The sequence below is a fragment of the Chlorocebus sabaeus genome, chromosome X (assembly GCF_047675955.1).
Source record: "Chlorocebus sabaeus isolate Y175 chromosome X, mChlSab1.0.hap1, whole genome shotgun sequence".
Taxonomy (NCBI): Eukaryota; Metazoa; Chordata; class Mammalia; order Primates; family Cercopithecidae; genus Chlorocebus; species Chlorocebus sabaeus.
The window spans coordinates 110,482,702-110,509,594 of NC_132933.1; the positions used below are offsets into that span (position 1 = coordinate 110,482,702).

Consider the following 26,893-nt stretch of genomic DNA (forward strand, 5'->3'; position numbering starts at 1 on the left):
CTTCATGGAGAACTACAAACCACTGCTCAAGGAAATAAGCGAGGAAACAAACAAATGGGAAAACATTCCATGCTCATGGATAAGAAGAATCAATACTGTGAAAGTGGCCATACTGCCCAAGGTAATTTATAGATTCAATGTTATCCCCACAAAGCTACCATTTACTTTCTTCACATAATTAGAATAAAATACTTTAAATTTCACATGGAACCAAAAAAGAGCCTGCATAGCCAAGACAATCCTAAGCAAAAAGAACAAAGCTAAAGGCATCATGCTACCTGACTTCAAACTATACTACAAGGCTACAGTAACCAAAACAGCATGGTACTGGTACCAAAACAGATATATAGACCAATGGAACAGAACAGAGGCCTCAGAAATAACACCACACATCTACAACCATTTGTTATTTGACAAACCTGACAAAAACAAGCAATGGGAAAAGGATTCCCTATTTAGTAAATGGTGTTGGGAAAACTGGCTAGCCATAGGCAGAAAACTGAAACTGGACCCCTTCCTTACATCTGATACAAAAATTAACTCCAGATGGATTAAAGACTTAAATGTAAGACCTGAAACCATAAAAACCCTAGAAGAAAGCCTAGGCAATACCATTCAGGACATAGGCATGGGCAAACACTTCATGACTAAAACACCAAAAGCAATGGCAACAAAAGTCAAAATTGACAAATGGGATCTAATTAAACTAAAGAGCTTCTGCACAGCAAAAGAAACTGTCATCAGCGTGAACAGGCAACCTACACAATGGGAGAAAACTTTTGCAATCTATCCATCTGACAAAGGGCTAATATCCAGAATCTACAAGGAACTTATACAAATTTACAAGAAAAAAACAAACAACCCCATCAAAAAATGGATGAAGGATATGAACAGACACTTCTCAAAAGAAGACATTTATGCAGCCAACAAACATATGAAAAAAAGTTCATCATCACTGGTCATTAGAGAAATGCAAATCAAAACCACAATGCGATACCACCTCACACCAGTTAGAATGGTGATCCTTAAAAAGTCAGGAAACAACAGATGCTGGAGAGGATATGGAGAAATAGGAACACTTTTACGCTGTTGGTGGAAGTGTAAATTAGTTCAACCATTGTGGAAGACAGTGTGGTGATTCCTCAAGGATCTAGAACTAGAAATACCACTTGACTCAGCAATTCCATTAGTGTGTATATACCCAAAGGATTGTAAATCATTCTACTATAAAGACACATGTACATGTATCTTAATTGCAGCACTATTCACAATAGCAAAGACTTGGAACCAACCCAAATGTCCATCAGTGACAGACTAGATTAAGAAAATGTGGCACATATACACCATGGAATACTATGCAGCCATAAAAATGGATGAGTTCATGTCCTTTGCAGGGACATGGATGAAGCTGGAAACCATCATTCTCACCAAACTAACACAGGAACAGAAAATCAAACACTGCATGTCTCACTCATAAGTGGGAGTTGAACAATGAAAACACATGGACACAGGGAGGGGGACATCACACACCAGGGCCTGTCAGTGGGTGGGGGGCTAGGGGAGGGATAGCGTTAGGAGAAATACCTAATGTAGATGATGGGTTGATGGGTGCAGCAAATCATCAAGGCACATGTATACCTATGTAACAAACCTGCATGTTCTGCACATGTATCCCAGAACATAAAGTATAATAACAACAAAAAAGATATGAACAGACACTTCTCGAAAGAATATATTTGCATGGCAAAAACAAAAACATATTTTAAAAAGCTCAACATCACTGATCTCTAGAGAAATGCAAATCAAAACCACAATAGGATACCATCTCACACCAGTCAGAATGGTGATTATTAAAAAGTAAAGAAACAATAGATGCTGGCAAAGCTGTGGAGAAATAGGAACACTTTTACACTGTTGGTGGAAATGTAAATTAGTTCAACCATTGTGGAAGGCAGCATGGCAATTCCTCAAGGATCTAGAACTAGAAATACCATTTGACCCAGCAATCCTATTACTGGGTATATATCCAAAGGAATATAAATCATTCTACTATAAAGACACATGCGCACGTATGTTTATTGCAACACAATTTTCAGCAGCAAAGTCATGGAACCAATTCAAATGCCCATCAAGGATAGACTGGATAAAGAAAATGTGGCACATATACACCATGGAATACTACACAGTCATAAAAAGGAATTAGATCATGTCCTTTGCAAGGACATGGATGAAGCTGGAAGCCATCATCCTCAGCAAACTAACACAGAAACAGAAAACCAAAAACACTGCACATTCTCATTCATAAGCGGGAGTTGAACAATGAGAACACACAGACACAGGGAGGGGAACAACACACACCAGGGCCTGTTGGGGGTGGAGGGAGGGGGAGGAAACTTAGAGAACAAGTCAATAGGTGCGGCAAACCACCATGGCACACATATACCTATGTAACAAACCTGCACATTCTGCATATGTATCCTGGAACGTAAATTAAAATAAATTTATAAAATAAAAAAATAAAAAAAAGAATGAACAGCCAGGTAGGACTAAAGCAAATAGAAAAAATAATAATAATAATTAGAACAGAAATCAATGAAATTAAAAACAGAAATTAATAGAGAGAAAATCAACAAAACCAAAAGGTGGTTCTTTAAGAAAGTCAATGAAATTGATAAACCTCTAGCCAGGTTAACCATGGTTAGGGGGAAAGGGCGAAGACATAGATTACTAATATTAGAAAGGAAAGCTGAGCCATTATTACTGATTTCACCTGGACCTTAAAAGCACAACAAAGGAGTACTGTGACAACTCTTTGCCCACATACTTGATAACTTAGATAAAATGGACCAACTCCTTGAAAGATAAACTATCAAAACTCACCCAAGAAGAAATACATATTATTCAACAATAATCCTATTAAAGAAATGGGATCAACAATTAAAAATCTTCTAAAAGAAAACATCAGGCTCAGATAGTTCCACTGGTAAAATCTACCAAATGTTTAGGCAAGAAAGGATACCAATTCTCTACAATCTCTTCTAGAAAAATAGAAGCAGAGAAAATACTTCCTAACACATTCTATAAGTCCAGCATTATGCTAATACCAAAATCAAATAAAGACATCACAAGAAAGAAGAGTTACAGAACAGTATCTCTCATAAACATGGACAAAAAACTCCTCAAGAAAATATTAGCAAATTGAATCCAACAATGTATTTAAAAATTTATATACCACAACCAAGTGAGATTTTTTTCCAGTTATGCAAGGCTGGTTCAACATTTGAAAATTAATCAACATCAATCACGTCAGCAGGCTAAAGAAGGAAATCACATAATCATATCAATAGATGCAGTAAAAGCATTTGACAAATTTAACACATGTGTGATTAAAACTTTTGGAAGACTGAAAACACCGGGGAAATTTCTCGATAAAGAACATCTACAACAAATCCATAGCTTCTATTATACTTAAGACTGGACTTAAGTATGGGTGCCTTCTTCCAAGGTTGAGAACAAGGCAAAAACATCCTCTCTTATCACTCCTATTCTACATGTACTTGGAGTCCTAGGTAGCACAATAAGACAAGAATAAGAAATAAATGTGTATAGATTAAAAGGAAGAAACAAAAATGTTTTTTGCATGTGACATGATTATCTATGTATAAAATCCCAAAGCCTATACAAAAAAAAAAAAAAATATCCTGGAAGTAATAAGCAAGTATAGCAAGGTCGTAAGATAGAAAGTTAACATTAAAAGGCAATTATTTATCCATATATCAATAATGAAGAGTTGGAATTTAAAATTTAAAGAAAAATACCATTTACAATGGCATTGAAATATATGAAATACTTCAGTATAAATATATTTAAATGGCATGGAATCTGTATGTGAAAACTACAAATTACTAATGAAAGAATTCAAAGATGTAAATAAATGGAAAGATATATCATGATCATGCTATTCACAGACTCAATATAGTTAAAATGTCAAATCACGCCAACTGATGTACATATTTAAAGCAATCCCAATGAAAATTCCAAAATTTTTTGTACATGTTAACAAGCTGATTCTAAAAATTTTATGGAAAGTGAAATAACCAAAACATTTTTGAAGAAGAAAAACGAAGCTGAAGGACATGCTCCCCAATATTAAGATACACTTTAAAGCTATAGAAATCAAGGCAGGGCAGTATTGGCTTAAGGACAGATATACAGACAAATGGAAAAAATGGTGAGTTCCAAAATAGAGCCATGTAAATATGTTCAATTGATTTTTTGACAAAGACATAAAGGCAATTTAATAGAGAAAGGACAGTCTTCAACAAACGATGCTGGAACCATTGGACATCCATATGAAAAAAAATAAACCTTGACCTATACCTCACTGCCGAGACCAGCTCGGTTGGGGAGACCCTAACTCAGTGGCACTAGAGGAATTAAAGACACACACACAGAAATATAGAGGTGTGAAGTGGGAAGTCAGGGGTCTCACAGCCTTCAGAGCTGAGAGTCCCGAACAGAGATTTACTCACATATTTATTAACAGCAAACCAGTCATTAGCATTGTTTCTATAGATATTAAATTAACTAAAAGTATCCCTTATGCAAAACAAGGGGATGGGCCGAATTAAAGGAATAGGTTGGGCTAGTTAACTGCAGCAGGAGCATGTCCTTAAAGATCGCTCATGCTATTGTTTGTGGCTTAAGAATGCCTTTAAGCAGTTTTCTGCCCTGGGCAGGCCAGGTATTCCTTGCCCTCATTCCGGTAAACCCACAACCTTCCAGCGTGGGTGTTAGGGCCATTATGAACATGTTACAGTGCTGCAGAGATTTTGTTTATGGCCAGTTTTGGGGCCAGTTTATGGCCAGATTTTGGGAGGCTTGTTCCCAACACCTCACATTGTATACAAAAAACAAAAATGGGTCAATTTTCTAAACTTCTAGAAGAAAATATAGGAAAACTCCCTGTGACCTTAGGTTAGGTAAAGATTTCTTAGACATAACACCAAAAGCACAATCCATAAAAGAAGAAATTGAAATGTACATCTTTTAAATTTAAAAATTTGCTCTGTGGAGGACACTGTAAAGTAAGTGAAAATACAAACCACAGACTGGGAGAAATATTTGAAAGTTACATATCCAACAAAAGACTTATATAAAGCTCTATAATAATAAAATAATCTAATATTTAAAACCAGACAAAATATTTGAATAGATATTTCATCAAAGAAAATATATAATGGCAAATAATCACATGAAAAGATGCTCAACTTCATTAGTCATTAAGGGTATGCAAATTAAAACCACCATGAGATACCATTATATCTCTATTAAAATGGCTTAAAAAAAACTACCAACAATACCTAGTGCCAGTGAGACTGCAGAGCAAATGAAACTCGCATATTGCTGGTGGGGATGCAAAATGGTACAACCATTGTGGAAAACAGTGGCATAATTTTTTAGAAATTTAAACATAGACTTAAAAATATAAATATACACTTACCATGTGACCCAGCAATCCTATTACTAGGTATTCACCCTAGAGATACGAAACTTATTTTCACATAAAATGCATATAAACATTTATATCAGCATTATTTTCAGTCAGAAAAATACGGAAACAACTCAAATGTCCCTCAATAAGTGAATGCATAAACATACTATGGTAGTCAGCAATCAAAAGAACAGATGCAATAACATGAATCAATCTCAAACCCATCATGCTAAGTAAAAGAAACCAGTCTCAAAAAGTTACATACTATACGATTCCATTCATATGGCATTCTTTAAGAGCAAAATTTATAGGGACAGAGAACAGATCAGTGGTTGCCAAGGATCAAGGGTAGGGAGAATGTCTAATCGCAAAGAGGTAGCAAGTGGGAATTCTGGAGAGTACCAGAATTGTTCTATATCCTGTTAGTAATGGTTACAAAAATTTATACATTTGTTATAATTTAAAAGTAAACTTTACCATCTGTAACTCTTACCATCTGTAATACAAAAAACAACAGTAAACAAGTCTGAGTTGTGGATATTTTAATAAATATATAAAATACGTATTTTATGTAAGGGAAGATTATACAAAATAAAATTAAAAGACAAAGAAACTAAAGCAAAACAGGAAAAAGGCATCATGGGAGTAAATACAACTATGCAATTTGTCCCAGTTGCCTCTTAAAGAGAAAGGGTCTGTTTCCTTTTGTTTAACATGTCTTCCTTATTTTGAAGTAATCATTATAAAGTTCCAACATTGCTGTTACGGACTCAGCTGTGTTCATAAAATGAAGACTACAGACTTATAAAAATTCTCTAAAGACCAAATCAATTCTTTTCTAAGTGAATAAAATCTACTGCATTGTCAATCTAATTAACTGTACAGAAGCCCAACATTAAGATGGCCCTAAAACCCTTGAATCAAAAAACGGCCAATTCAGAGCCAATGTATAGCTATGACTTAGGATTAAAGGAAAATCATTCTGCCAGATAATGTCTCCTTTTTTTCATATGTGTAAAGGTAGTGATATTTTTTGCTCCTGTAATCCTGACTTCAATTTCTGAAAGTAACTAAACATTGCAATTTTTAAAAGGGTTTCCAAGCAACTATATGAATTCTTCCCAATCCAGAGGATGAAAACATTTGTAGTGAATCCAGTTTTAATAACGTGGTGGCCTTGTTTTTGCACTTAGCAAAGATGGTTTCATCCATCACAGGAAATGACACTTCTGACAGAAAGAAAATAAGATGTAAATTAGCTAGAGGAGAGAACAGAGCAGTGACTTTTCCATTTGGAATAAGAAAGGCTCAGAAAAGCAAATTGTCTTGCAGGAGTTACGATCCCATTGCAGCTTCATCACGTAATTTCCAAATGACTTGCAGCCTTCCTTCCAATTATGAAATCTGTATTATTTGACTTGTTAAAACTGGCCTAGAGGGGAGAGAATCATTTGGTAAAATCTGAAAGGGAGCAACCCTTTAAGAATCTGGTACTTCTCTCTAAAAAACCATTGTCCAAGAGAAATATAATGTGAACCACATATGTGATTTTAAATTTTATTGTAGCCATATTTTAAACATTAAGAAAAAGGGTGGGATTAATTTTAATAATATTTTTATTTAATCCAATATATCCAAAATAGTTACCTCAAAATGCCATCAATATAAAACTTATTAATGAGATTTTACATTTTTTCACCTCAAGTCTTCAAACCCAGCGCAAATTTTACACTTAGGGCATATCTCAATTAAGAATAGCCACATTTCAAGCACTCAATAGCCACATGTAACTAATGGCTACCATACTGAACAATGCAGCTCTAAACAGTTTTTATATCCACGAAAAATGGAAGGCAGGATCATTTCCTTCACTCAGTCTTTGGAATTAAGAATGGACACTTCAAGGAGAAGACTGTAAGAAAGTAGACCAAACTGATTTCCTTGGAGAAGATGATAAAATATATAACTGGGCTTCGGTACAATTAATGTTGTCATTTAACTGTATTAAGGATCACCGCAAATGTCAGGCTACATTATCTGTTTCCTTTGAGAATCAGTTAAAAACTCATTTGCACTGTGAAGCCATTATTGATTACACCCATCTTTCTTTTGTTTTTCACAAGTTACCATTAATTCTAGTTAATATACCCATCTTTCTATACACCAATTGGCCACTTGACTTTTGTCTCTTCGCCTCTTCTTAATTTTCTTCCCTCACTCATGCCAGCCAGTGAGGTACGGTAGAAATTGCGTAGGTTATGAAGTAAAAAGACAAAGAATTGCTCCCCCAGGTTCACCCCTGCCTAATGCCTCTTGCTCTCATTATCCCCGTCCCTACTACTGAAAGTACCCACACACAGGGCCAGTCAATGGGACAAAGGCAGGATGCATAACAGGAACCTCAGCATTCCTTTGGGTGGTACCTAGAATTGACAGCACCGATGGACATTTCCCTGCTTCCTGTGTTGAACCGGTCCATGGCACTGAGTTCCTGCCGGGATTCTCTGCTGAATATTACAGAATAGCTCAGCGTCCTTCTTCATTGCTGTGATCTATCTGATGGAGCAGTCTCTCCCTTGATTCTGAATATTGCCTAAAGCCCAAACTTGATCTTCCTGTCAGCCCCTGATATCAACCTGCTCAGGTTTCTTGTTGAGGCCATACTCTGCAGCTAGTTCAGTTTACTGGCCTCTCATTGCTTCCTATCGGGGTTTCCACATATCAACCCCCAATTCCACACCATCCTTGAGCCCACTAGCAATATGAAAATCTACTTCCTAATTTGTAAAGTTGGAGTTAATAATATTTATCTTACAGGATTATTATGAGGATCAATGAGTCAATGCATGAGAAAATGCTTTGCCAACCACAAAGAACTAAGTGTTTGATATTGAGTTTTTTGCTTAGTGCTTACTATATGTATGGCATTAAACTCATAAGTAACAATCTTTTTTTAAACTTTTAAGTTCAGAGGTGTGCAGGATATGCAAGTTTTTTACTTAGGTAAATGTGTATCATGTGGGTTTTTTATACAGATTATTTCATTACCCAGGTATTAAGCCTAGTGTCCATTAGTTTTTTTTTTCTGATCCTCTCCCTCCTCCCACCTTCCACCCTCTGATAGGCCCCAGTGTGCATCATTCCCGTCTATGTGTTCATGTGTTCTCATCGTTTAGCTCACTTATAAGCGGGAACATGCAGTATTTGGTTTTCTGCTCTGGCGTTAGATTTCTAAGGATAATGGTCATCAGCTCTATCCATATCCCTGCAAAGGACATGAGCTCATTATTGTTTACAGCTGCATAGTATTCCATGGTGTATATATACACATTTTCTTTATCCAGTCTACCATTGATGGCATTTGGGTTGATTCTATGTCTTTGCTGCTGTGAATAATGTGCATGTATCCTTATAATAGAATGACTTACATAACTTTGGGTATATACCCAGTAATGGAATTGCTGGGTTGAATGGTATTTCTGTCTATAGCTCTTTGAGGAATCACCACACTGTTTTCCACAATGGTTGAACTACTTTACACTCCCACTAACAGTGTATAAGCATTCCTTTTTCTCCACAGTTTTGCCAGTATTTGTTGTTTTTTGACGTTTTAGTAATAGCCATTCTGATTGGTATGAGATGGTATCTCACTGTGGTTTTGATTTGCATGTATCTAATGATCAGTGATGTTGAGCTTCTTTTCATATGCTTGTTGGCCACATCTATGTCTTCTTTTGAAAAGTGTCTGTTCATGTTCTTTGCCCACTCTTTAATGGGGCTCTTTGTTTTTTTCTTGTAAATTTGTTTAAGTTTCCTATAGATACTGGATATTAGGCCTTTATCAGATGCATAGTTTGTAAAAATTTTATCCCATTTTATGTAGTCTGTTCAATCTGTTGATAGTTTCTTTTGCTGTGCAGAAGCTGTTTAATTGGATCCCATTTGTCAATTTTTGCTTTTGTTGCAACTGCTTTTGGCGTCTTTGACTTGGAATTTTTGCCTGTTCCTATATCCAGATGGTATTACCTAGGTTGTCTTCCAGGGTTTTTATAGGTTTGGGTTTTACATTTAAGTCCATCTTTTGTTTATTTTTGTATATGGTGTAAGGAAAGTGTCTAGTTTCAATTTTCTGCATATGGCTAGCCAGTTATCCCAGCATCATTTATTAAATAGGCAATCCTTTCCCCATTGCTTATTTTTGTCAGATGTGTTGAAGATCAGATTGTTGTAGGTGTGTGGTCTTATTCCTGGGCTTTGTATTCTGTTCCATTGGTCTATTTGTCTGCTTTTGTACCAGTAGTATACTGCTTTGGTTACTGTAGCCATGTAGTATAGTTTGAAGTGAGATGGTGTGATGACTCCAGCTTTGTTCTTTTTACTTAAGATTGCCTTGATTATTCAGGCTCTTTTTTGGTTCCACATGAATTATAAAATTATTTTCTCTAGTTCTGTGAAGAATGTCAATGGTAGTTCAATGAAAATAGCATTGAATCTATAAATGGCTTTGGGCAGTATGGTCATTTTACAGACATTGATTCTTTCTATCCATGAGAATAAAATGTTTGTCCACTTCTTTGTGTCATCTCTGATTTCTTTAAGCAGTGGTTTATGGTTCACCTTGTAGAGGTCTTTCACCTCCTTCATTAGCTGTATTCCTAGGTATTTTATTCTTTTTATGGCAATTGTGAATGGGAATGCATTCCAGATTTGGCTACCTGCTTGCCTGTTGTTGGTGTATAGGAATGTTAGCAGATTTTGTACAATAGTTTTGTATTCTGAGACTTTGCTGAGGTTATTTTTCGCTCTAAAAGCTTTTGGGCTGATACAATGGGTTTTCTAGATATAGGATTATGTTGTCTGCAAACAAAAATAGTTTAACTTCCTCTCTTCCTATTTGAATGCCCTTTATTTCTTTCTCTTGCCTGATTGCCCTGGCCAGAAATTTCAATATTATGTTGAATAGGAGTGGTGAGAGAGAGCATCCTTGTATTGTGCCAGGTTTCAAAGGGAGTGCTTCCAGCTTTTGGCCATTCAGTATGATATTGGCTGTGGGTTTGCCATATGTAGCTTTTATTATTTTGAGGTATGTTCCTTTACTGCCTAGCTTACTGAGAGTTTTTAACATGAAGGAATGTTGAATTTTATTGAAAGCCTTTTCTGCATCTATTGAGATAATCATGTGGTTTTGTCTTTAGTTCTGCTTCTGTGATGAATCACATTTATTGATTTGTGTACATTGAACCAACCTTGCATCCTGGGGGTGAAGCCTACTTGATCACGGTGTATAAGCTTTCTGATGTTCTGCTGGATTCACTTTCCCAGTATTTTGTTGAGGACTTTTGCATTGATGTTCATCAAGGATATTAGCCTGAAGGATATTGGCCTGAAGCTTTCTTTTCTGTTGTGTCTCTGCCAGGTTTTTGTATCAGGATGATGCTGGCATCATAGAATGAGTTAGGGAGCAGTCCCTCCTTTTCCATTTGTTGGAATAGTTTCAGTAGGAATAGTACCAGCTCTTCTTTGTACATCTGGTAGAATTCAGCTGTGAATCTGTCTGGTCCTGGGCTTTTCTTAGTTGGTGGGTATATTAGTCAGGGTTCTCCAGAAGGACAGTTCTGTACCTCTAGAATATATATATGTGTGTGTGTGTGTGTGTGTGTGTGTGTGTGTGTGTGTGTATATATATACATATTCCATTAGTTCTGTCCCATATATGTGTGTATACATATATAGGAGTTTATTAAGTATATATATATTCCATTAGTTCTGTCATATATATAAAGTTTATTAAGTATTAACTCACATGATCACAAGGTCCCACAATAGGCCATCTGCAGGCTGAGGAGCAAGGAGAGCCAGTCTGAATTCCAAAACTGAAGAACTTGAAGTCCGATGTTTGAAGGCAAGAAGCACCCAGCATGGGAGAAAGATGTAGGCTGGGAGGCTACGCCAGTCTCTCTTTTCACATTTTTCTGCCTGCTTGTCTTCTAGCCACTCTGGCAGCTGATTAGATTGTGCCCACCCAGATTAAAGGTGTGTCTGCCTTTCCCAGCTCACTGACTCAAATGTTAATCTCTTGTGGCAACACCCTCACAGACACACCAAGGATCAATACTTTGTATCCTTCAATCCAGTCAAGTTGACACTCAGTATTAACCATCACAGTAGGCTATTTATTATGGCCTCAATTGCAGACCTTATTATTGGACTATTCAGGGATTCAGTTTCTTCCTGGTTCAGTCCTGGGAGGGTATATGTGTCCAGAATTTATCCATTTCTTGCAGATTTTCTATTTTATGTGCATAGAGGGGTTTATAATACTGATTTTTGTTTGCATATCTGTAGGGTCAGTGGTAATATCCCCCTTATCATTTCTGATTGTTTTTATTTGAATCTTCTCTCTTCTTAATCTAGCTAGTGGCCTATTTTATCAATTTTTTTAAAAATATGGAATGCTTCATGAATTTGCATGTCATCCTTGCCCAGGGGCCATGCTAATCTCTGTATCATTCCAATTTTGTACATATGTGCTGCCAAAGTGAGCACAAACTCATAAGTAATAATCTAACCACCAATACTATAGATGTAGCACATACATTCCTAAAATTTTTATATAATGCCCCTTGAATGAGGGTGTCTGTTTTTTAAATTAATTATTTTATAGGGAATTTTATATATAGTCCAACAGAGGGGCAGAAAGAAGATGGGAGGTAAGATTATTGAAGTCAATAGCACCATATATGACTCTAATACTTGGGGATTTCTCATTTTCAAATGTTGTTTCTTCCATAACCTTCCTTGATCAAATTCATATTCTGTAGTTACTATTTCAGATAGCAAGTATAACTGAAAATGTGAAAATTATATTTTTATTCTTGAGAAAGCTTTGGGGGCAACCTGGGTGATAGTCAACATTGCAAAAAAAGAAAAAAAAAAAGGTTTCTTCTATAAATTCCAGAGATAGACATGCCAGCAACCACGTATTATTTGGGTAGTGATTTGAAAATCACTGCATCAAATAAAAAATACAAAATGCCAGACTTAGAGTTGATGTCATGGTATTCCCATTCCAACTAAAATCCTACAAATCTAGTTGGAGACTAACCTGTGTTTCTGATAAGACTTGAAAGAAGAAATTATTTCAACTCCCATTTAGAATAAATTAATCCAGATACCAACCTAACTCAAAGAGATTTCTAAGCTCATCATATTTTACTAGAAAAAAGTATAAAGAGACTTCCTGCTTTCTTGTATAATTTGTATAAGAGTCAACTACAGAGCATGCTAGGACTTTGAAGATGGTTCAACAGTAGAAAGGGATAAACTATTCTTAAGGGCAAAGCCTGGACTAGGGACCCTAATTCATCAGTAAGGACTGCTAGGCTAGCCAAGAGGTAAATCACCTTGCCTGTGGTGGTACATCAGACTCTGGCTCAACCTAGACTGGTATCCCTTGCCAAGGGGGTCTGCTCAAGTATGTGGCCAAGGTGAGGCATGTAGTCAAGTTGTATTAGTCAGATTCTGACAGGAAAACAATCACTTCAGATGGTGCAAATAAAGACACTTTAAGGTCTACTTACAAAATTCTGAGCAGAATTAAGAGAACAAAGAAGGGACATTGAGTCACCCAGAGACTAACAACAGCAGGAAGCCATCACTATTCTTAGGCCTCCAGCTCAGAGCTGGAGCCATGGGGAGGGGCCTCCTGGTAAGAGCTATAGGCCAGGAGAGATACTGCTGCTTCCAGAGCTGAACATCAAGCAGAAGCTTCCACTCTCTTATCTAATGTTGGAGCTTCACCTCACATTGGCCTAAGTCAGGCATAGTAACAAATATTTTAGGCTTTGTGAGCCATACTATCCCTGTTACAACTTCTGTACTCTGCTAGTGTGGTGTAAAAGCAACCATAGACAATACAGAGACAAATGAGCATGGCTGTGTTTCAATAAAACTTTATCTACAAAAACAGGCAGTGGGTTGGATTCAGTCTCTGGGCCAGAATCTAACCCAAAGGGAGCCCAGGTGAAGTAGTCTGCCAGAATCAGCTACTTGTGACACACAGCAGGGCAGAGAAGCAGATAGAGCATGGATCTGGGGCCAGGAGAGAGCCACAAATAGAAAATAACCAGCATGCAATTCTTCAGGTAGCCCGTTTGGCATAAAGCAACAACTCACTCTTCACGAGGGATATGAAGAGCAATGTCCACTGCTCTTCTCCTTGGTGACTCCAGGAAAAGCTGGGCAGGAGGAAAAGGCCTTAGTCAAGAAAATGGAGCTCAGGATGGCATCCAGAGGTAAAACAGTGAAGTAACCTCCAAGTTGAAATAAAGTCCTTAGTTCCCAATAATTTAGCCACCTACCTGGGGCCTACATGAGAAAACTGAGGCCTACATGAGGAAACTGACAAGAAAGACTGCTGCTGAGTGAGCCTGGGGGTGCTTGGGGCTCATGTTGGTTAGTGCTTCCACATTTCTAACAGTTATTAGTCTTTGGGATTCAGAAATGAGAAATCAGAATACCTGGGTATTGTCAGGAATTCTCAAAATCACAAGCTCTTCCTGAAGTATTTCCAAAATCACTCATACTCTACCCAGTATGGCTGATATCTGAAATATATATATATTTAATAAATAAGAATATTAAGTTTTGTAATATTTACAAAGACCTGTAGCTATTAGCAGATATTCAAACTGAAAAATGGCAATGAACATTATTGGGTGGTATTCAAATAATATATTTGTATATCCTACCAAGCTTAACAGCATGACATAAAATCACATATCAAATTGCCAATTTAAGGACTTATTTTGATCCTAAAATTTTTTATTTCTTGGAACACGACCCATAGGATTGGTTTAAAGTATTCTACACATATAAACTGACTAATGTTTATTTTATTTGCAAGAATAATTCACCATTGGCAGCAGACAGGCCCACAACCACTCACATATTAGATGGCAACAGCTACAAGAAAGACTGACTGATTCAACTGTAACCATTTCTCTTCTGTGTTCCTGCCCTGAAACTGTCCACTTAACCTCCTGCTCAGAATTCCAGTGTTTCCTGTTCTTGCCTTCCATTTGAGGTCAGCAGATTCCTTACAACCAGTAACATCTCTTTGTTGATTTTTAAGCTTTAATTCTTGTCAAGGAATTATAATATTATAATATATTTTCTCATTTTTCTGATTTCTCAACTGATTTTCCTGAGGATCCTGGATTTGGGAAAATATCTAAGTTTCTTGGGAAATGCTAGGAAAGAATTCCCACATGAACACATTCTACCAAGCCCAGCACATGCAGGGCTGATGGCAACTATACTTCTTTCTACCCTACCTGTCCATGAGATGGGTCCAAATGAACTTCCAGGCTGAACCTCATGGTTTTAGGATCTAGGTAAGCAGTTTAAGATCTTTCTGTTCCTGTGGGGCTAGATCATCCATGTAAGGACCTGAATCTGGTTGATTTCAGGACTAGTCAGACTGTGGGTGTTAGACTTCTTGATCTCAAGAAATTCTTGAAAGGGAAATTACAGATTGTCACACTTTCTAATAGGCATAATGGTAAAAATCTGGACAGAATTGCCCATGAGCCGTAGTGCTAAGAAAAAATTCTGACCTGCATTCTTCGCTCAAAAATGGCTTGCCAGATCCTAAATGTATGCTCAGTTCAACAACATTAGGTCTGAATGGACACCAACAACATTAGGTCTGAATGGAAAACATCATTGTAAAGAAGCCAGCTCTCTATATTAGTTGAATGTGGTTCCATCTTTCCACCTACACGCTTCTCCCACCTCCTGGTACTTCCTTCAGTAGGACCCCAGAGCCCCCAGGTTACTTTTTAATCATTCATCCATTTATTCATTCAACAAATAGTTATGGAGCATTTATTATATTCTAGGTATCCCACTAGTCTCTGAAGATAAAATATACACAATCCTGCTGTCATGGAGCTTATAGTATAGCAGGAGACATAAGCAATACACAAATAATTATGCAGAATAATGAGTCGAAGGATTCACTCCCCTAAAAAGCACAAATTACAAACTATGAGATGTGCTATGAGTAGAAGTAACTCTTTACTCATTATTGCTGATATCGAAAAAAATGTCTTGCCCAAGGTCATAGAATTCAGGGAAAGGGGAGCCAGGAGAAGTGCTTCAAGAAAAAGGAACAGTAGACACAAAGGACAGAGGGGAGGAAAGTTCTCTGTGAGTTTTGAGAAAGTGGAGAAATCAAGTGCGGCTGGAGCACGTGGTGAAGGGCATGATAGACATGGAGAGGGGTCACGCAGACTCCCTGCCAGGGAAGAACTTACGCCAGCTGTCAGCTCCACCAACATCTACCAGGGCTGAAGAGACCCACTTTGCCCAAGTTCATGCCTAGAGTCATGCCCAAACACATGTTAGGCAAGATAGAAAGGCCTGAAGCAGGATAATTGTGATGAGCAAAACTCACTTTGGAGCTCCCCATTATGTTGGCCAAGGCTTTCTTGGCCCTGCATTGAAGTTCAACTTCTTCCTCTGCTCCATTCTGCTTCCTTCTCCTTTCCTTTCACATATATTGGCATTCATTAATAAACACTGTGTACACCAAACTTTGTCTTAGTGTCTGCTGCTGGAATACCCAGATGAGGGAAGTTGTGATGAATCTGGAAAGGTACAGTGGAGCCAGGTCATAAGAGACTTTTTTGTTTGTTTGTTTTTGAGATGGAATCTTGCTCTGTCACCCAGCCTGGAGTGCAGTGGTGCGAGCTCGGCTCACTGCAACCTCCACCTCCCAGGCTCAAGCAATTCTTCTGCCTCAGCCTCCCAAGTAGCTTGGATTACAGGCCCATGTCATCAAGCCTGGCTAATTTTTGTATATTTAGTAGAGGCAGGGTTTCACCATGTTGGCCAGGCTGGTCTCAAACTCCTCACCTCACGTGATCTGCCCATCTCGGCCTCCCAAATCGCTGGGATGATTATAGGTGTGAGTCACCGTGTCCGGCCAAGAGACTTTTTAAGATAGATTTGGATCTTTATTCTTAGAGCCATTGAGAGCCATACAAGGGTTTTAGGCAGACCAAGGACATGCTCTGATTTACATATATATTTTCCCTCATTTGATCTTGTTTTTGAACTTTTATTTTCAGTTCGGGGTAATGTGCAGGTTTGTTACATAGGTAAACTTGTGTCATGGGGCTTTGTTGTACAGATTGTTTCATCACCCAGGTATTAAGCCTAGTATGCATCAGTCATTTTTCCTGGTTCCCTCCCTGCTCCTAACCTCCATCCTTAGGTAGGCTGCAGTGTGTGTTGTTCCCCTCAATTAGTCCATGTATTCTCATCATTTAGCCCTCACTTATAAGTGAGAACATCCAGTATTTGGTTTTCTGTCCCTGTGTTAGTTTGCTAAGGATAATGGCCCTTAGCTCCATCCATATTCCCGCAAAAGACATGATCTTGTTCTTTTTTATGGCTACATAGTATTCCATGGTATATATGTACCACATTTTCTTTATTCATTGTACCATTGATGGGCATTTAGGCTGATTCCATGTCTTTGCTATTGTGACTAGTGCTGCAATAAACATGTGTGCATGTGTCGTTATGATAGAATGATTTATATTCCTCTGGGTATATACTCAGTAAGGAATTGCTGGGTCGAATGGTATTTGCAGAAAAGGCTTTCAATAAAATTCGACAACCGTCATGTTAAAAACTCTCAATAGACTAGGTACTGAACGAATATACCTCAACATAATGAGAGCCATCTGTGACAAACCCACAGCCAACATCATACTGAATGAGAAAAAGTTGGAAGCATTCCCTTTGAAAACCAGCACAAGACAAGGATGCCCTCTCTCACCACTCCTATTCAACATAGTATTAGAAGTCCTGGCCAGAGCAATCAGGCAAGAGAAAGAAAGAAAGAGCATTCAAATCAGAAGAGAGGAAGTCAAATTATCCCTGTTTACAGATGACATGATGCTATATCTAGAAAACCCCATAGTCTTGTCCCAAAAGCTCCTTCAGCTGATAAACAACTTTAGCAAAGTCTAAGGATAGAAAATCAGTGTACAAAAGTCACTAGCGTTCCTATACACCAACAACAGTCAAGCCGAAAGCCAAATCAGGAATGCAATCCCATTCACAATTGCCACAAAAAGAATAAAATACCTAGGAATACAGTTAACTAGGGAGCTAAAAGATCTCTGCAATCAGAATTAGAAAACACTGCTCAAAGAAATCAGCAATTTACATATTTAAAGGCTGACTTTGGTTGCTGTATGAAAGTTCAGTAGGAAGAGCAGTAAGAGTGGCTGTTGGGGGATAAATAAACTATGATTTTTGCATTGGAAGTGTTGCGTTTGAGGTGCCTTTGATCTGTCCAAGTAGAGGTATGACATAAGAGTTAGATCTATATAACTAGAGTCCAGAGAAGTTTGAGTTCGAAATCAATACTATATGTGCTCCCCAAATGTTTGCCTGTCAACTTCAACCAAAGTTGGACAAAAAAAGTAAAAATGAGCAGTAGGAAAGAAAGATGGTAGGAGAGAAGTACTACCCGTTCCTGCCTTAGAATATAACCTCTTTTCCAGCTTCCTTCCTTCCTTTACCTGTGAGCCCACAAACACTCCAAAATTAAACTTCAAATTCTCCAAAAATAAGCCTCAAGATATCTTACTTGAGAAAGAGAGCCTAAAACAGGTGGAACAAGGTGCGCTAGATGCCATTTCTGTAAGCAAGGATTCTTGTTAACTGGATGTTAGTTATTTCAGGGATCTTCCTGTGTAAATAGATTCTTAAAATAAATTAGAGGCAAAAAAAAAAACACTCAAAATGCCATGGGACATACTCTGCTTGGTTCTTAAAAGGACATGGGCTCTGGGGAAGCTCTCTTTAACTTGCTTTAGGTTCCTATGAGATCCCACGGAGCCCAGAACTACCATGCCACACAGCTCACCCCCTCCACTGGGGCTGTCAGAGGGGGAGCAGGAGCAGGCAAGGGGAATTTGCAGGGGTCAGCTCCACAGTCTTGAACAAGCAGTATAGGCCTTATCCTCCACAGCCAACCTTTTGGATGGCCTCTATTAACATGTGCCTCAACTTGCAAATGGATCAATTTAAGTTCATGTGAAGCAGCATCTATCATCTCTTGAACATATTATATCTTCCAAAAAGGACCAGATTTTTCACTACCCAAAGGTAAGTTTTTCTCCCTTGGACACTTACAGGAAGCCTCTAACTTCTGAAATTCTTCATAAGAGTGTCACATCTTATAGTAATGACTCTTAATTATTTGCTAACATAAGGAAGCCAGCAAAAGTTAGGAAAGCTACAGGCCTCCCCCCATGAAGCATACTGCATGTCTTTCTGTCAGAGACAAAAGGACACACATAACACAGACTTCCAAGTATCTTATCCCAGGTCTACCATCTTCGATGACCCACCCTGATTCTATCAAACCTTCAGTTCAGTTATGACTCCTGAATTCTCTCTGTTTTTTTTTTTTTTTTTTAATCGGAGCAATATAGGTTCTTTGTTCTCAAATGAAAAAGAATCAAGAAAAATACACACCAATTTTAGTTTGTTTCTGAATTTGCTTTGGGAGGACTCATTTCTCTTGGCCAGTTGGTTTTTTCACAACTGGGGCAATGAGTTCTACAATCTCTTTGATTTGGTCCATGAGGTGATGAGAAAAGCCAAATCAACCTTCTTTTTCAATTTGGTGTTTTTCATCTTACTGAAATTGCTTTTCTGTGAGATTTCAGGAAGGAAAATACAGTTTGTTTGTTTGTTTGTTACTTAAAATGAATTACCTGTACCCTTAACTGCAAACAAGATAATTACTGCATTTTTCAATTCCTTAGGACTAGCTTTCTAATTTCATGATTTTTTTTTTCTTCTAAGCTTCAGGGACACTCTAGCCATAACATATAGTTTGAACATAATATTCCTTTGACTCTCATTTCCCAATCTACGTTATAAATTAGCATTATTCTTCTTTTAGACTGTTCATAAATATTTTCCTTAGGGCTTAAGAGGTTTTGTTTAGTCTTATCTTAAAGTTCCATTTTGGGCAGCATTATCTATGTTGGTTGTGGCATAATTATACTTAGAAGTGTGAGAGATGCTTGTGGTCCCTTAAAATAATTCAGTTTATTTTTTTCTCTTATAAGTCCAAAATTAGCTTACAAATTGACAACTTCCCACCTAATTGGTTCTTAATGACTAATGGGATTCTAGTGTTTCAGATTATTTTGGCAGTGAATCAAACCCCTTCAAAAATGAAAATATTAAATATAGCAATATAGAGATTTATTGCATTGATCTGCATATTGTATTCCTTGTGTTTTGATTTGCTTTAAAATTTTTACTACAGTAAAAGTCTCAGGGTTATGTTTTATTTCTAGGTGGTTCCTGGAAAAATTACTAGATTCAGAATCAGCAGCATCATCTTCGGAAACCATTGTTTGGTGACCCTAATGTCCCCTAGGAAGGGTTTCTGCAGGAAAAGCAGCAAACGTTTCAGGATTTTGTCTCATTTTTGTTGGTAGCACGAATCACTCTTACACCTCATCAGTTCATCCTCCATTAAAGAGACTTTAGCAAGGATATTTTCCTAAACCAAAGGGACTTAATCTAGAGACCCTTTGAACTGTAGGCAGTAAAACTAGGAGTGGCACCAAAGTGGTGTGCATTGCCCTGAGCTAAGTGGAACTCTCAGAGTGGGTTCTGATGGGAAAATGGGCTTGTGACAGCCTCACTCAGAAATAGCTGCTGCAAAGGATGTAGCCTGACTTCCAGGGAAAGAGAGAAACAGGAGGATGGATATGGGCATGGTGCAAAGAGTAAGAATCATGCCATACAGAGGCAAGAGTAATATCTCACTGGTGGCTTGAGACACAAATAAGCAGCAGCACAAAGAGGGTGTGTAGCCATAACCAGTAAACAAAACAGGTGGCACCTCAGTTACACATGTTCTGAGGAACATCAGGTAACCTGGGACAGGACCAGCATCAAGTCTCACCCTTGCAGGGTCTATTTACATGGATATAACTTACAACTATAATGAAGGTCATTGTGGAAGTTCTATTTTTATGGCCATAAATTGTTTGACACCCTACCTATTTAATGGTATAATCGATGTCCTCTCCCCTTGCAAGCTTGCAATTCACTTGTACCCAACAGTGGAAGTAATGTTATGTGACTTCTAAGGGTAGGTCCGAAAAGGAAAGGTAGCTTCTACTTTGCCACTGCAACACTTTTGCTTGGAGTCCTGAGCCATCCTGTAAGAAGTCCAACATGAAGAGGCCATGTATAGATGCTTCAGATGCCTCAGTTGAGCTCACAGCAAACAACCCTTATCCAACTGCCAGCAACATGACTAAGCAATCTTGAACATTCAACTGAATCAAGATGTCATTTGACTGTAACTGCATGAGAAACCTCAAATGAAAATTGCCTACTTGAGCTCTTCATGAATTCCTCACCCCAAATCCAGGAGCATAATAAAATGGTTATTGTTTTAAGCCACTAAGGTTGGAATAATTTGTTAAATAGCATTCGTGACCAGAAGAGTCATTTTGGACCAGATTCATTCATTCAATCATTCATTCCATTTAAATTTCTTCAAACCCTCAGGATAACAAATACAGTCCCTGCCTTCACATTGCTCATACTATAGTGAACTGGAAAGGGTGCCCAATTAAGGTCACAAGATCTGGGCTCAAGTCTCAGCTTTGCCTATAACTTCTGATGGACCTGGAGCACATCAGTCTCTAGTCCTCAATGTCTTTACCTGTACATTATAGATAACTGATTCCCAAATACCTTAAGCCAGAAAGAACACCCAGGGATATTTATGAGTTCTGGTTCACTCACAGTTTACCTGCTTCCTCTTTCCCAGAAACCTTAGGGATTTGCTCACCTGTGTTGTTCATCATCCCACCTTCTTGAGCCTACATAAATACACCATTCCTCTTACAAATCAAGGTAACAAATGTGAGAAATAAAAACAGCTCATAATAACAGTTTCACTTATTATGTGTTTATTGAACGCTCTTCTAAAAGTTTACATGAATTAAGTCATTTATTTCTTGCAACAACTGCATGAGATAGGCACTACTTTTATCCCTATTTTAGAGATGAGGCTACTACTCAGAGAGGTTAATATTCACAGTTAGTAAATACTGAAGGTGGGATTTGAATCCATGCAGTTTACTTTGAGCAGTGCCTACTACAGACATTATGAAATTACAGCAAGTCTTAAAAGTCTTATAAAAACCTTTACCTAATAATGTAAATTGAATTAGGCCTGATATTTTTTGCTTTGGTTTCCTTCATGATTTTACAATTTACTCTCTGATTTCAGAGGAATCTATGCAGCCTTTCTCTCTTGTATTTTAAGGGGCTGAGCTCTGTGCCAGTGAAGAAGACCTAGTCCCCACAATGGGCTGCCTCCTCTCTACCTCAATGGTCCTTCTGGATTCATCAAGACTGTCTGTTAGAGGTGATAGAAACCTAACTCAAACCAGTTTAAGGAAAAGAGAAGAGGGCATTTATTGGACTAGCACCTGTCAAAACCAGGGGATAGAGTTAGCTTTAGCAGGGCTGTATCCAGGAGTTCAGGCACTATTTTCAGCGCCCTCTCATTTTCTTTCCTCTGTCTCTCCCTTCTTCCCTCCCACCTTCCTGCTTCTTCACCATACTTCTTGCATCTGTCAGAATTAATCCTTAGGTTCTCATCTGATAGCATCAAAATAGTCACTAGCAGCTCTTCCCTCAAATGCTGCCAGCTCAGCCATCAGAGTAGAAATAATAGTCTCTCCTCAACCTTCTGGAAGAAAAACCCTAGAGAGGATTATGGTTGCCCTGGCTGGGACCCTATATTAAGACTGAACCAATCACTGTAGCCAAGCAGATGAGTTAGTCTGCTTGCCAGATCTTTACACCCCTGTAACCAGGTTGAGCCCCACAGAAGCCACATGGACTGGTTTCCTTTGGGTCAGGCAGAAGTACTCCCTTGGTTCAATTTACTTTGTGATGAGGAGAGAGGGAAGGTAGAGTGACATGATATTAAGACTGACCACCTCTGAGTCTGGCTAGGGATGGTACAATTTAAGCTGAAAAGAGAAGTTAGGCAAGGCAGTATATTTCTCACAGGAACATTTTTAGAGTAAACCTGAAAAAGAAAACTGTACAGACAAAATAACAGCTGCCTCTTGCATCTCCTTTACTCATCTCTGGAAACTTGATCCCCTGTAGATGCTGTCCTTGTTTTAAGGTGACTCAGCTTCAAGACAACCTTGCAGAAACCATACTTTAACATTGTTCCTCAGTCTTACTTCTAGTAATTCTGCCTAATTTCAAGAAACCATATGGTATCCCAGTTTTAGCAAGACAGTCCAGTAACAACCAGTCCTCTCATAGATGAGAATGTCAGCCAGTCCAAAGGCCACTACCTACCCTTATAGCTCCCTGCCTTGTGGAAGCTAAATCTAGAGAACAGCTGGAAGCAAAGATGATTGTCTCTGTCACATGTATATTTCACTTCCTGTCTTTCTCTGTAGTCTGACTTCCTCTACATACTCATCTGTAGCCCAAAATGGCAGTCCAAGACACAAAGTGTACCTTAGGTTTCAGGTCAAGAGGACAACATCTACTGATCTTCCATCAAGTTAGTTGCAAACATCAAGGGCAAGATATGAACCATTGATTCTGATGGATCTGAGTCAACTGGTGTCAGCTAAACTTAACTGACTTAGCTTGGCAGCTCTGCTCCACATGTGTTTACTCTAAGACTCAGGCTACAGGGCGGAAGTTATCCAAGAGAAGTTTTTATCGTGAGATGACAGAGGCACAAGAGGATGAGAAGAAACACAGAAAGCCTTTTAAAGCATAGGCTCAGAATGGCTGGCACTTCCGCCTGTGTGCCATTAGCCAAGACAAGTCACATAGCAAGCCCAAAGTCCTGAGTGAGAAAGTACTTTCTGCCCATAATGAGACCATAAGACTATGGGTGCAAGGGAAGGTGATATAATTTGGATATTTGTTCCCTCCAAATCTCATGTTGAAATTTGATCTTCAGTATTGGAGGTGGAGTCTGGTGGGAGATATTTTGGTCGGGGTGGATCCATCATGAATGGCTTGCTCTTGTTCTCACAGTAATGAGTGAGTTCTCACTCCATTAGTTTCTAAGAGATCTGATTATTTAAAAGAGTCTGGTATCTCCTTTCTCTTTCTTTTTTCTCCACTCTCACCATGTAATAGCTGTTCCCCTTCCCTGAAGCTTCATGAAACCCTCACCAGAAGCAGATGCTGCCATGACTGGAAGCTTCCTGAAGTCCCCGTCAGAAGCAGATACTGGTGCCACACTTCTTGTACAGTCTGCAGAACCATAGGCCAAATAAATATCCTTTCTTTATAGATAATCTAGTCTCACGTATTCCTTTATAGCAACACAAACAGACTAAAACAGAAGGGTAAAAAGTTGGGCCCAATAATTAAATCTTATCTATATAGCACTACTTTATAGAACCACAATCAAAGTATCCAATCCTAGTCAATTAATTTCAACCAAAGGAAAGATAGGCTCATCCTGTGGATGTAGGGTCACAGACTGTGGGTGAGGTAGTTTGATCAGAATACAAAGTGGTCATAGGTAGAACATCGACTGACATGACTGATAAGGCATTTTTCACTTCTCCAACCGACCAAACTTTACTCCACAAGATGGTCAGTGTGTGTTTGAGCAACCAAAGGCTATTTCATATCTCAAAGAAAAAATCAAAAGGGTTACATCCACTGTGTTTCCACTTTATTTACTTCCAAATTTATTTTAGGTCATTCTTTGAGACATTGATCATACCTGCTCTTCCTTACTCATGGAATCACTGAAAGAATCACATGAAGTTGTAATACAGATATGCTTAAAAATTAACAACAATAAACCAATGAGTATTATTGTTTATCATTACCCAGTAAAGGTTCTAACTCTGGCTAAGGTTACAAAAGGAGGATTGTAAAAGGGCTATTTTTTTCTCTATGATGCCAATTTTGGACATAGTCTTACCTTAATATCAATTATCAATTGGCCAAATATGACTTGACTCCCATTCATTCTTCAAGTCTACCTTAGACATCACCTCTTCTGGGCAGCCTTCCTCAAACCTACTACAAATTCCAGTTTGATTCCCCTAATCTGCGCTTCTACCAACTTCTGTATTCCACCTTAATACTGTTACATAATTGATGCTTTACTCACCAGTTGTTCCCATTCCACTCTCTACTCTCCCAATCCTTGAAGTAGGTGGAGTCTTGTTCACCATTTTGTTGGGCAAGAGGCCTTAGACACAGAAGAAGCTCAATAAGTGTCTGTGGACTGAATAACTAAGCCCAGAGTCAAGTGTCCCTGGAGTTGCTCACCACTGTGTGACTTTGGGCAACTGATCACCACTCTCTTCTTTTTTAAAGTGAAGCACTTTGGCAAATTAGCTGGTTCTTGATCTCAGGGTCCATTATGACTCAGAGTCACTTCTTAGGTTTCTTGTCAGTATCATCACTAACTATAAAGTTTCAGCATGTTCGAAGGATTTGCTTTTTGGAGTGTGACTAAGAAAAAGGTCAAATTTATTTGTTAAAATAGTGCCACATTGGCAGAGCACAGAGGACTTTTAGGGCAATAAAACCACCATGTATAATACTGACATACGATGGACATATGTCATTATTCATTTTTCAGACCCATAGAATGTACAACACCGAGAGGGAACCCTAATGTAAACCATGAACATAAAGGGATAATGATATATCAACACAGGTTCATCAATTGCAATAAATGTGCCACCTTGGTGGGTGATGTTGATAATGGGGAAAGATATTATGTGTAAATATATAGTAAATATCTGTAACTTCTGCTCAACTTTGCTGTGAACCTAAAACTGCTCTAAAATATAAAATCTATTTAAAAACAATAATGTCACACTTATTTGTGGCATTCCTAAATGACTTCTTGAGGAAATATGAAGATTACCATCTGTTAGCACACACAAGGAATTTTTAGATGAGTCCACAGGACTGTGTTAATCTCATCAACATCATCCTTCATATGCATCACAGTGGAAAAACAATATAAATCCTCATGTCCATAGGATCCCCAAGACACTTCCAAATAAAAATTCATAAAAAGACTTCCATCTATTTATATTTTAGCTTCATCATATTGGAGTACCAGAAGTAACACCATTAACAAAATTTTGTTGAGATTAATGTTATCTGAGATTTTGTAAACTTAAAATTACACAGAAGGAAATAAAACGTTAAATGAAAATGGAACTTTCAGTACAAGTATGAGGGATGTTTGTACAATTTCAGTTATAAAAAAAATGACTGTCTGTACATTTTCATCCTCTTTGAAATGAAGGAGAATTGAAGAAGTTGTCAGGAAGAAGCATGATAGCAAAGTCATTCAATTTTCTTTTTCCTTTTGTGAGTTACAGTTACCCCAACAAGGTCAAATGCAAAACAAGAGATGCCTCTAAAGTGCCATGTACCCCATAAGGGTCCACCAGGATAAGTAAGTGAGCAAAGGAAGGTGATAATGAAGTGTGACCATTAAAATCTTATTGGGAAAAAAAAATGTGTTTTTGTTTTTTTCTGTTTAGTTTTATAACAATACTAATAGCCAACATTTGAAAATGGTTACTCTGTGCCAGACACAGTTCTTAACGCTGTTCACTTTACTAGCTTCTCTGATTCTGAAGTACACTATGAAGTAGGTACCATTATTATCCCCATACCTCATAGTGAGGAAACTGAAGCATAGACAGATTAATTCATTTGCCAAAGGTCATAGAGATGGCAAAAAGTAGAGTCAGAATTTGAACTCAGGGAGTCTAAATCTGCAACTCTTGCAGTTCCTTAACAGTCCTCCATCAAAATAATCAGGAACAGCTGCAACACACAAGAATAGGATAATCATGTATCAAGTATCCACACAGCCTCCCTTCACGCCTTTTCTATTTACTTTGGCCATTCTCTTAGTTTAAATCTTTTAATAAAAACATTACACGCTAGCATAAACAGTAATGAACATTTGTTTATTCATCCTGCATGACTATTGATGGATATCTTGGATATATTTCTTTCTCTTACTTCTATTGAGACCCTTCACACTCACTTACACCATTCAGATGCAAAGCATGAATGAGAGATAGAAAATAAAAACCATCTTTCATATAAACAAATTATAGTTAATCCCTTAGCATAAAATTGTGTCTAGAATTAGGTCACCTAACACCTTTTATTATGCCTGCCTTTCTTAGTATATTGGTTTATCCTAGTAGTTAAGAGCCTGGGGCTAGAAATCATACAGATCTGAGTTTAAGCTCATGTGTATCTCTTCCTATCTGT

At 38.0% G+C, this 26,893-nt stretch overlaps 1 non-coding gene across 1 annotated transcript; it reads right to left on the bottom strand.

The window, feature by feature from the left end:
* Window positions 1–11,935: 11,935 nt before the first annotated feature.
* Window positions 11,936–12,040, bottom strand: LOC119622043 (U6 spliceosomal RNA). Its single transcript, XR_005238639.1, has one exon. It is a non-coding gene; the product is annotated as a U6 spliceosomal RNA (small nuclear RNA).
* Window positions 12,041–26,893: the final 14,853 nt, after the last annotated feature.